At 35.6% G+C, this 9,219-nt stretch overlaps 1 long non-coding RNA gene across 1 annotated transcript; it reads right to left on the bottom strand.

Annotated features, from left to right (window-relative positions):
* Window positions 1-475: 475 nt before the first annotated feature.
* LOC127870992 (uncharacterized) lies at window positions 476-9,005 on the bottom strand. The gene is made up of 3 exons (XR_008045032.1): window positions 8,852-9,005; window positions 4,011-4,221; window positions 476-3,254 (listed from the first exon to the last, which is right to left on the bottom strand). It is a non-coding gene; the product is annotated as an uncharacterized LOC127870992 (long non-coding RNA).
* Between the last annotated feature and the right edge of the window lie 214 nt (window positions 9,006-9,219).

Here is a 9,219-nt window from a genome sequence, read left to right as displayed (position 1 = left end):
AGCCTTACCCAGAGATAAGCTTCAAGTCGTACAAAAGTAGCCAAATTGTGACCAAGAGCCTAGGTTGTCTGCTTTGCAGAATATGAACAGTAATTGCTTGTGTTTATTATGTACATTATACAGAGATTATAAAATATTCAACAATATATGTACATCTATGTTTATACCTTCACAAGCCATGTTTGACAGGCAGTATATTGGAGTCGCTATCGGTCGGTCGGTGGGTTTTTATGTCTATTTCTTCGCATAAAATTATATATTTTTATGAAACTACTACATTCCGTAAGCTATTAAATTAAAACTTCAAACATTTCTCCACCATGAAGTCTCGGTCTGCAAGATACAATGTACACGTGCGCAGTTCATTTTCGATTTCTTTTTCTTGTGATTGGCTATAGTTATAGACTGCTGCTCCCGAGACAAAGCAGTGTGGGGGAGGTATATAAAGGCATGTCAATTGATACAGAAACAGAAGTTTAATGCTAAATATTTATTCAATCAAAGCAAATATATAGTAACAAAGTAACACTTGCAAGTTAATGCATTAATTAATTATTAATCAGTTAAAATAACACAATATGGTATCGACCATCATCAATTGTTAAGATGGTATAACACATACAAAAAGTATAAATTTACCCGCTACCCGGATTTTGTCGAATCCGGGATGAGAATCTTAAAGTTAATTTATGTGCATTAGGATTGATATACAATAATAAGACTGCAAAACACCGATAAACGTAAGAATGTGTAACGAAAGCGCATTTCTGTTTAATAAGCACAAATGATTAAGTGGCTAATGTGAGACTATACATTATTCATTTGAAAGGCATTTAAGTGTGCATACAAAGTATAGTTTGAAATGAATTAAGGATACATACTTGAACCAAAGCCTACTGCTAGCAACAACTGTTAAACTGTCAAGTAAACATTCGACATAATAAGGCATTCAGTTATCATTAACAATTCTGTAAGAAATAATTGTATAACAGCATCTTCCCACGATTCCGGACGCATAGATAATCGCGAGTTTAACATCCTTCAACAAATTTATGCATGCCCTTCTTGAATTCCTCTTCGCTCACCGTACCAGAACCTGCAAAAGAGGCATCATGTGATAACCAAGCAAAAATGCGTGGCGTATTCCGGAGATACGTGTATCATTAAAAGTCAATGTCGTCGCGGTGTAATGTATATGGTCTCCGCGTAGCGACCGGGAGGTCACGGGTTCGATCCCCATTGTGGGAGTGTTCTTTAGATCTACCCCGAAAACACCCAAGTACTGGTTCTAGTCCCAGGAAACGGACGAGAATGCGTTTCAATTAGGTAGTGAGTACTTTCAATGCAATCGAGCTTAAATAAATATGTTTAAACAAATTTAAAATCGCCCACAGTCCCAACATTATGTTAATTTTTTGGAAAAAGTTTCAAATGGGTATCTTAAAAATCAAACTAAAACGCCTTTATGTAGGCATATAAATGCTATAGAAGATGGTGAAGAGTGAGCTCCTTTTACGCATGCCTTCAATAGTGCAGACGTTTGAGTAAATCAGCATTGAAGTAATTGTACCAAATATATTGGTATATTTAATGCATGTGCGTAAAGTTGCGTCACAGATTACCTGTGCAGTCCTCACATGCTTATCAGGGAAGTCACTTTCCGCCTAAACTGGATTTTCGTCAAGATTAGTGTTTCGTTAAACGATAAATACAATGGAGGCGGAAATGTCGCCCCTGATAAGCCTGTGGGGACTGCACAAGCTAATCTGGAACGACACTATTTGCACACGCATTAAACCCATTTTTCACAGAGCGCGGCCCATATTTAAATTGAAACTTCAGCTGCATCAGCAGAAGATGAATATTGTAATAGCATCTGGCCAAATATTAATTGCAAAACACCAAAAGCCCAACGGTATGACATACGACACATTTAATAAACGTGAAACACAAATGCATATCAACCAAACAGTCATGAAAACATCTGGGGCCACCGCTCTGAACCGGGCAATTCACGGCAAATTAAACTACATAATGGTCAAACCAGAGCAACAGGCAATAACTGATTGAGGCACGATCAAATTAAACTTACAAAAGTACCACCCACATATCGCCTTTGATAAAAACGCTTTAGAGTCGAAACATTATTAAATGTTAAGATCATCTTCATACATTTTCAGTACTAAGCAGCAGTAATGGTTATGTATATAAAAACATATGGTTATGTATACTTAATTTAAGCCATATACATAGAATTTCTTATATTTTGTTAAATCAAACATCTTGAATTAAACTTAAATAGTAAGAAATTCAATTAATAACTAAATAAATTAACTAGTCGTCCATGACGTAATACAAACTCGCACTTTGTTGACGCCGGACGGCGACCTGATGACGTCCTAATTTTAAACGCTGAGATATTAAAAGATACATGTTCACCATAAAAATATATTGCTCGAATATGTCCCAACAATTGTGTAACAAAAATTAAAGAGCTGAATTTCGAGCATTAAAAGAACATATTAAAAACAAATAAACAATACTAAAGTTAAAATTGCCAATCTTCGATGTTTTAATATAGTATATGGGCTGCGGCTTTGTAAAAATCGTTTGTCGATCTTCACACTGACCAGTTAAAGGAAATATATATCGCTTTATACAATACATGTACATGATATATTAAGGTATATCATAATAAAAGTACAGCTCAAATAGTGGACATATGCTCCGCTAGTAGGCGCATTATTATAAGTGGAATATTTCTATGCGACCGATCTGTGTAACATGTGTTAAATTGTGTACGAGAGTTTGAGTTTGTGTACATTAGCCTCGCTCTGTGAAAAGGGGGTTTATTGCATGTGCGTACGCACATGGCAATCAGAGACGACACTTTCCGCCTTAACAGGATTATTGCAAAGAAGAGTCTTCCTTTAAACGAAAAATACTATATGTATATGCAAGCGGAAATTTCGACCCTTGTTAGTCTGTGCTTACTGGACAGGCTAATCTGAGACGTAACGTTACGCAAATGCATTAAACCCCCTTTTCATAGAGCAAGACTTATGAGGTTGAAATATATACCAGATTAACTCACCGGATTCGTCAAGTGCCTCGGCCAAATTGTGTGTTGTTTTGCCTTCTCCAAAAATCGCTTCGAACTCTTCCCATGTTATCGCGCCATCTCCGTTTGCATCGTAAATGTTGAAAGCGCACGGATTCGCTTGAATCATCACTTTGAAACGCTCCATCCTCCCCTGCAACGTTCAATGTTTTATCAGGTTTACTCGAAAACACGCACACACCATTTGATTAAATGATCACTCATCAAAGCAATGTCTTTGTAATTGACCGTTATCAGGTTATATAACAGTCTTGATTTATAAACTTTTACATTCGGTTACTTCTGACCAATACAGAAATATGTTAGAAATTATATAAAGGTAAACGCATATGTAATATGTGTATTTCGTTATATTCGGATATATGAATTACATAATTAAATATTGTTTTACACTTAGAGACTCATTCGTTAAAAAAAACAATACCATTACTATACAAAGGTCTTAATTGTACAAAATCCTTTCTTACAATATTCGACTGTGTCCGGACTTTCTTTCCGAGTCATGTATCGCAGACACTTAGTTTACACAAGGCACCAAAGCTTGATTTTAAGGTTTTGACATCATTGACTATATCGGACCGCCTAGCTCAGTTACTAGAGCGCTTTACTACAGATCCGCGGATTGCTGGTTCGATCCCCGGCGCGAATGGTGTGATAAGTTTCACTTCTTTATAATATCCTTTCTACGGCTAATCACACCTTACCTTTATTTCGAAAAGGACAGTTGTAAGTTACTTTTATGTGTACTTTAATCTGAGACTATATATCGTAGGAAAATGCGAGCGTGTTATCTGATCGCTGTGATTCAACTGAAATACTGTAGAAAACGGCGAAAATCCGATTTCAAAAAACAAACATTGACCAAAACATAACTTAGTCTTTAACATACATCAGCGCTTCCTCTTTTCCACCAACCGAAGTGTGCGCCGACAGATAAACCACCACTGATAGCCGTGATAATAGTCCCAACCAAACGGCGAGAGTGATCTAGTTGTCCGATGTCCTCGTTCGTTCTGGCATCCAAGCCCAAAGCATTTCTCTCACACATGACGCATGATGTGAGGGCAATCGCTAGAATCAGCACGTACAGCATCTTTGTCCTGCAAATCATTCAAATATATACACATTTACTGAATAGTATTACTTTTGCTTAGATATACGTATATGCCAGGGGATTATTCTTAAGGTCGTGTAAAGACGATTACACTAAAGCGTTTTTATACGATGTTAGCTGATGTTATCATTCACAATGGAGTGTACTCCAGTATGTACGGTCCATTCGGGAAAGTTTGTTTTATTTTGCTTTACGTTGGAAATGATTTTTTCTTTTTCGATTATATCGGGTAAGTATACTTAGTTTCGTTTTGAAAGCTGTCTGTTCAAAAAGTGAGAAATGATACCGTTACATTAAAAATATGGAAAAAAAAACGTTGGGATGCGCTTTATAAAACTCTGAACAAACCTTGAATTTTATACATGTGAAACAGTATTTTTCTTTCAAATTAGACATGAGGAAGCAGGTCTGGATCTGATTGTAATCGTGTTATGATAATTACGTTCTACTTAATTGGCATATACGCACATATAACGATAGAAAGACAATTATGAATTTGTATTTTATAGTAATATTTTGTTTCGCATTGCATTATGCACAGATGCGCATGTGTACATATCCTTTGTAATCATAAAGATGTAAACATAGTAATGAACAAGAGCACTGCATAACGGGATGCCAACGCTCGGCTGCGGTTGCAGTTTTTAATAAATGAAAGCTTGTCTTAGAGGTCAGTGACCTTGACCTTTAACCTAGTGAGCCAAAAATGGATGTGGCGACTAGAACTTATCATGAAGCATCTACATAAATAATGAAGCTTAATAGTTGTAGGTGGAAGCACTTTGATTTAAGAGCCAATGTAAAGGGTTTAGCAAGACAGACATCGAACTCCGGACGGCGGACGACGAGCTGGCTATGACAATACCTCTGGTTTTCTCCGAAAACAGCCGAGCTAATAATTGCAAATGTCAGGATGGAGAATCAAAAGTCATTTCGTATCAACAAAAACATACAATTTTCTCTTTGATTCGGAATCGAATGAGGTGAAGATCGGATGAAAACTACTTCAATTAGAGAGCGGACATCATGCTAAATGCTTCAAATGCACTAAGTAACCTTGTGACTTCGTTTTTGACCAGGCATGACCCATATTCGAACTTCTCCTACATATCATCTAGACACAACTTCTGACCAAATTAGGTGAAAATCGGATGAAAACTACTTCAAATAGAGAGCGGACACCATGCTAAATGCTTGAAATGCACTAAGTAGCCTCGTTACCTCGTTTTTGACCCGGCATGACCCATATTCGAACTTTACCTACATATCATCTAGACACAACTTCTGACCAAATTAGGTGAAGATCGGATGCAAACTACTTCAATTAGAGAGCGGACACCATGCTAAATGCTTGAAATGCACTCAGTGACCTCATGACCTAGTTTTTGACCCGGCATGACCCATATTTGAACTTGACCTACATATTATCTAGACACAACTTCTGACCAAATTTGGTGAAGATCTAGTGAAAACTACTTCAATAAGAGCGGACACCATGCTTAAGCCTTGAAATGCACTAAGTGACCCCGTGACCTAGTTTTTGACCCAGCATGACCCATATTCGAACTTGACCCTAGATATTGTCTAGACACAACTTCTGACCAAGTTTGGTGAAGATCGGATGAAAACTATTTGAATTAGATAGCGGACACTGCTGTGGACGCCGCCCGCCGTCTGACAAGGGTGAAACTATAATACGTCCCGTTTTTAAAAACGGGAGTATAAAAATAATAGACCTGGCCACTGTCTAAAAATTAATGCAAGTTATATATGATATGTAAAATTAAACATTAATATATTCCCCAAAACGATCAAATTTGTTTAATACTTAATTCAACAAGTGCATTTTCTAGGTACATAAATAATTTCTTTAAAAATCTCCATATGATAACAGGTCTATGAAAAGATTTTCAACTTTTAAGACGAGTTTGTGCGACCTTTAACGTTTTCTGCGTCGGTTGCCTTTCTTTAATAATTTAATGTAACTCCTTTTTAAAGTAAAGCAATATATGTTTTGTAACAAACAAAAGCATTACGGACACTTTAAAATGGTCAGAAGTGGATGAGGTAATGTTAACGAATTGAATTATTCCTTATATTAGCATACATACAAAGTTTGAAACAATATGCACAACTAAAATAACATACTTTAGTGAAACCTGAACATATTCTAATTAAATCTTCAACAAGAAATGTGTTTGTCGGAAACACTATGTCCTCTTCAGTGCCGCTTTGAAGCTATATATTTGACCTTTGACCTTGAAGGATGACCTTTCACCACTCAAAATATGCAGCTCCAAGAGATACACATGCATGCCAAATATGAAGTTGCTATCTTCAATATTGCAAACATTATGGCAAAATGTTAAAGTTGGAGCAAACAAACGAACAGACCAACAGACATACCAACAGACAGGGCAAACACAATATGTCCCCCACAATAGTGGTGGGAGACATAAAGAGTGAATAATGACATTTTTCACCTATAACCCTCTTTCTTCTTGGGCGTTCAAAGTCCTCTTTTCCTTATTGTATTCATAAATCCACCCGACACCAGCTGGAACATACACCACTGTAGAACATAGTGTTAATCGAGTATTATTACATAGAACACACTAGATACACTGAAAAAAAGGATCCTTTTGTAAGAAAAAGTGTTCGCAACTTGAGTTAACAAAATGGTATGACAAAAGTATGGTTGCCCAGAAAAGACAAATATTAGTTTGATTGAAAACTTTTGGAAACTGTAAAACACCACTCTAACACATTTATATATATCATTATATACATTAATATACTCAATACATTTTAAGGGATGTTATTTTAATATTTTCAATATTTCTGTTTATTTAATTAAAACAATTTAAAATAGTTATTTCTGGCCCACCATACTTTAACAAGTGTACTATTTTTTACTCTTAGATGTTTTTTCTTACAAAAAGGATCCTTTTTAGCGTTTCTAATGCGTTATGATTTATAATACTCCAACATTATCTTCTACAGTGGTGTAGGTTCCGGCTGGTGTCAGTGGATTTATGAATAAAATAAGAAAATAAGGACTTAATACCACACACCTTTAAATGAAGTACCTGTTAATCAATACATATACATGCAAATTGAAAGTGTGAAAATTGTCCTTAAATCTATAGCCTAGTAAGCAAGTTTTTTTTTTAATTTTAAAACCGAAGGTAGGATTTATATACGTATTCGTCCATTTCGGCAAACGCGATTATTTTTAAGTTATAAAGCGCAAAAAGACTGATTTCTACCTTGTAACCACCATATATATTATAATTGACAGATTAAATTAAATCTATAGCATAGTTAGCAAGTAATTTAATATTTTTCAAACGGTACGTTTTTAAAACCGAAAGTAGGATTTCTAGACGTATACGTCCACTTTCGACAAACGCGATTTTTTTAAGTTTTAAAGCGCAAAAGAGACGGATTTCTACCTTGTTACCAGATATATTATAATTGGCATAGATAAAATACGTTTCTTATTAATACTTAAATTTTCTATGTCATGTGTTTCATTTCAGGGTGTGAGGCTTTAATGGCCCAAGAAGAAAGTGGTTTATGCGGTGGAAACATGTGATTATTCATTCTTTTTGAAAGATTTTATTAGAACTTGTTCATTTATCACTGAAGTATATATTATTGTAAATGTCAATATTGTTCCTTACTTAATATAGAATGTTAATATAAGGATTTTTTTTAACATTACCCCACCCACTTCTGACCATTTTCAGGAAGTGATGTGTCCTTACACGACATGTTCTCCATACTTATTTTCTCCTTCACTTCGAAAGTCCAAAAATAAATATATTATTTGCTTACTAGCAAACAAGTGACAACAAACATTACAATAAACACCAAATGTAGAAGGCGGTCCGCTTTTATTGTTGCCGTTTTACCAACAGGATTTATGTAAGTAGACAAGTACATTTACAGATCATTCAAAACCCAGGGACAAAAAATCATTCTTAACTATTTAAAACATGTTGTCACACAAACAAAGAAGAACATTTAAATAAACTCAAAAATACACATATCAAATGCAACATGACTCGCCCAGAAACAAACAGATAAAACCCCTTTTCGAATGTCTAGAGAAAAAGCTCTAGAAACCTGTGCCAGTTTGTCAAATGTCATGTTGCCGACTATTGGGCCACACCCATACCATCAAATAGAAAAAAATACACTGTCATAAACACGCCAATCCAACAGCATATTTCTATATGAAAAATGTACATTGAAACCTGAAGTAATTGGGCCACACCCATACTATCAAATAGAAAAAATACACTGTCATAAACACGCCAATCCAACAGCATAATTCTATATGAAAAATGTACATTGAAACCTGAAGTAATACTAATATTCTCAAACTAAACAGGAGTATTATAATTACTGTTACAAATATAATGAACCACATCGTGCGTTCTCTCCAGTAAGCAAACCTCAAATGACGCTATACCCGCCCAAACTCACAAACACCCCGAGCATTAGTAAACACACATTTTTATTGAACGAAAAGAATAGCAATTAATTCGCATTTTACAAAATTAAACGATACCATTTATAAGCAAAACAATAAAACAATCAAGCTTTACCTTTGGTTTGAAAACGCGTTGACGTTGGCTGTTGAATAACTTAGACCTCTCGTCGAAGCAGAAGTATCGGTGGCTGTACACCTCCTTTCCCTTTCTTTCTCCAGCGTCTGAATTTATAGCAGGATGCCCGATGAAATCGAGGATTTTACCCGCGCAAACGCCTACGTAATTGCATCGGATTGGTTGGTAAGATTATCCCCAGGTACGTCAGACATATCATAAGGAAAACCTCGATTTCAGCCAATGAAATTAATTGATTTAAACGAATAATAACAATGTAAAAGGGTAGTTGGATAAAGGCGGTCATTTAGCACGTATCTCGACTCAACGCACGAGTAAACCATGCCCAGTTTTTCAAATACAAAAGC

This window comes from Dreissena polymorpha, chromosome 3 (assembly GCF_020536995.1).
Source record: "Dreissena polymorpha isolate Duluth1 chromosome 3, UMN_Dpol_1.0, whole genome shotgun sequence".
NCBI classification, from domain to species: Eukaryota; Metazoa; Mollusca; class Bivalvia; order Myida; family Dreissenidae; genus Dreissena; species Dreissena polymorpha.
Note: the sequence above shows the minus strand (reverse complement) of the source record. Positions and strands in the feature narration are given on the sequence as shown.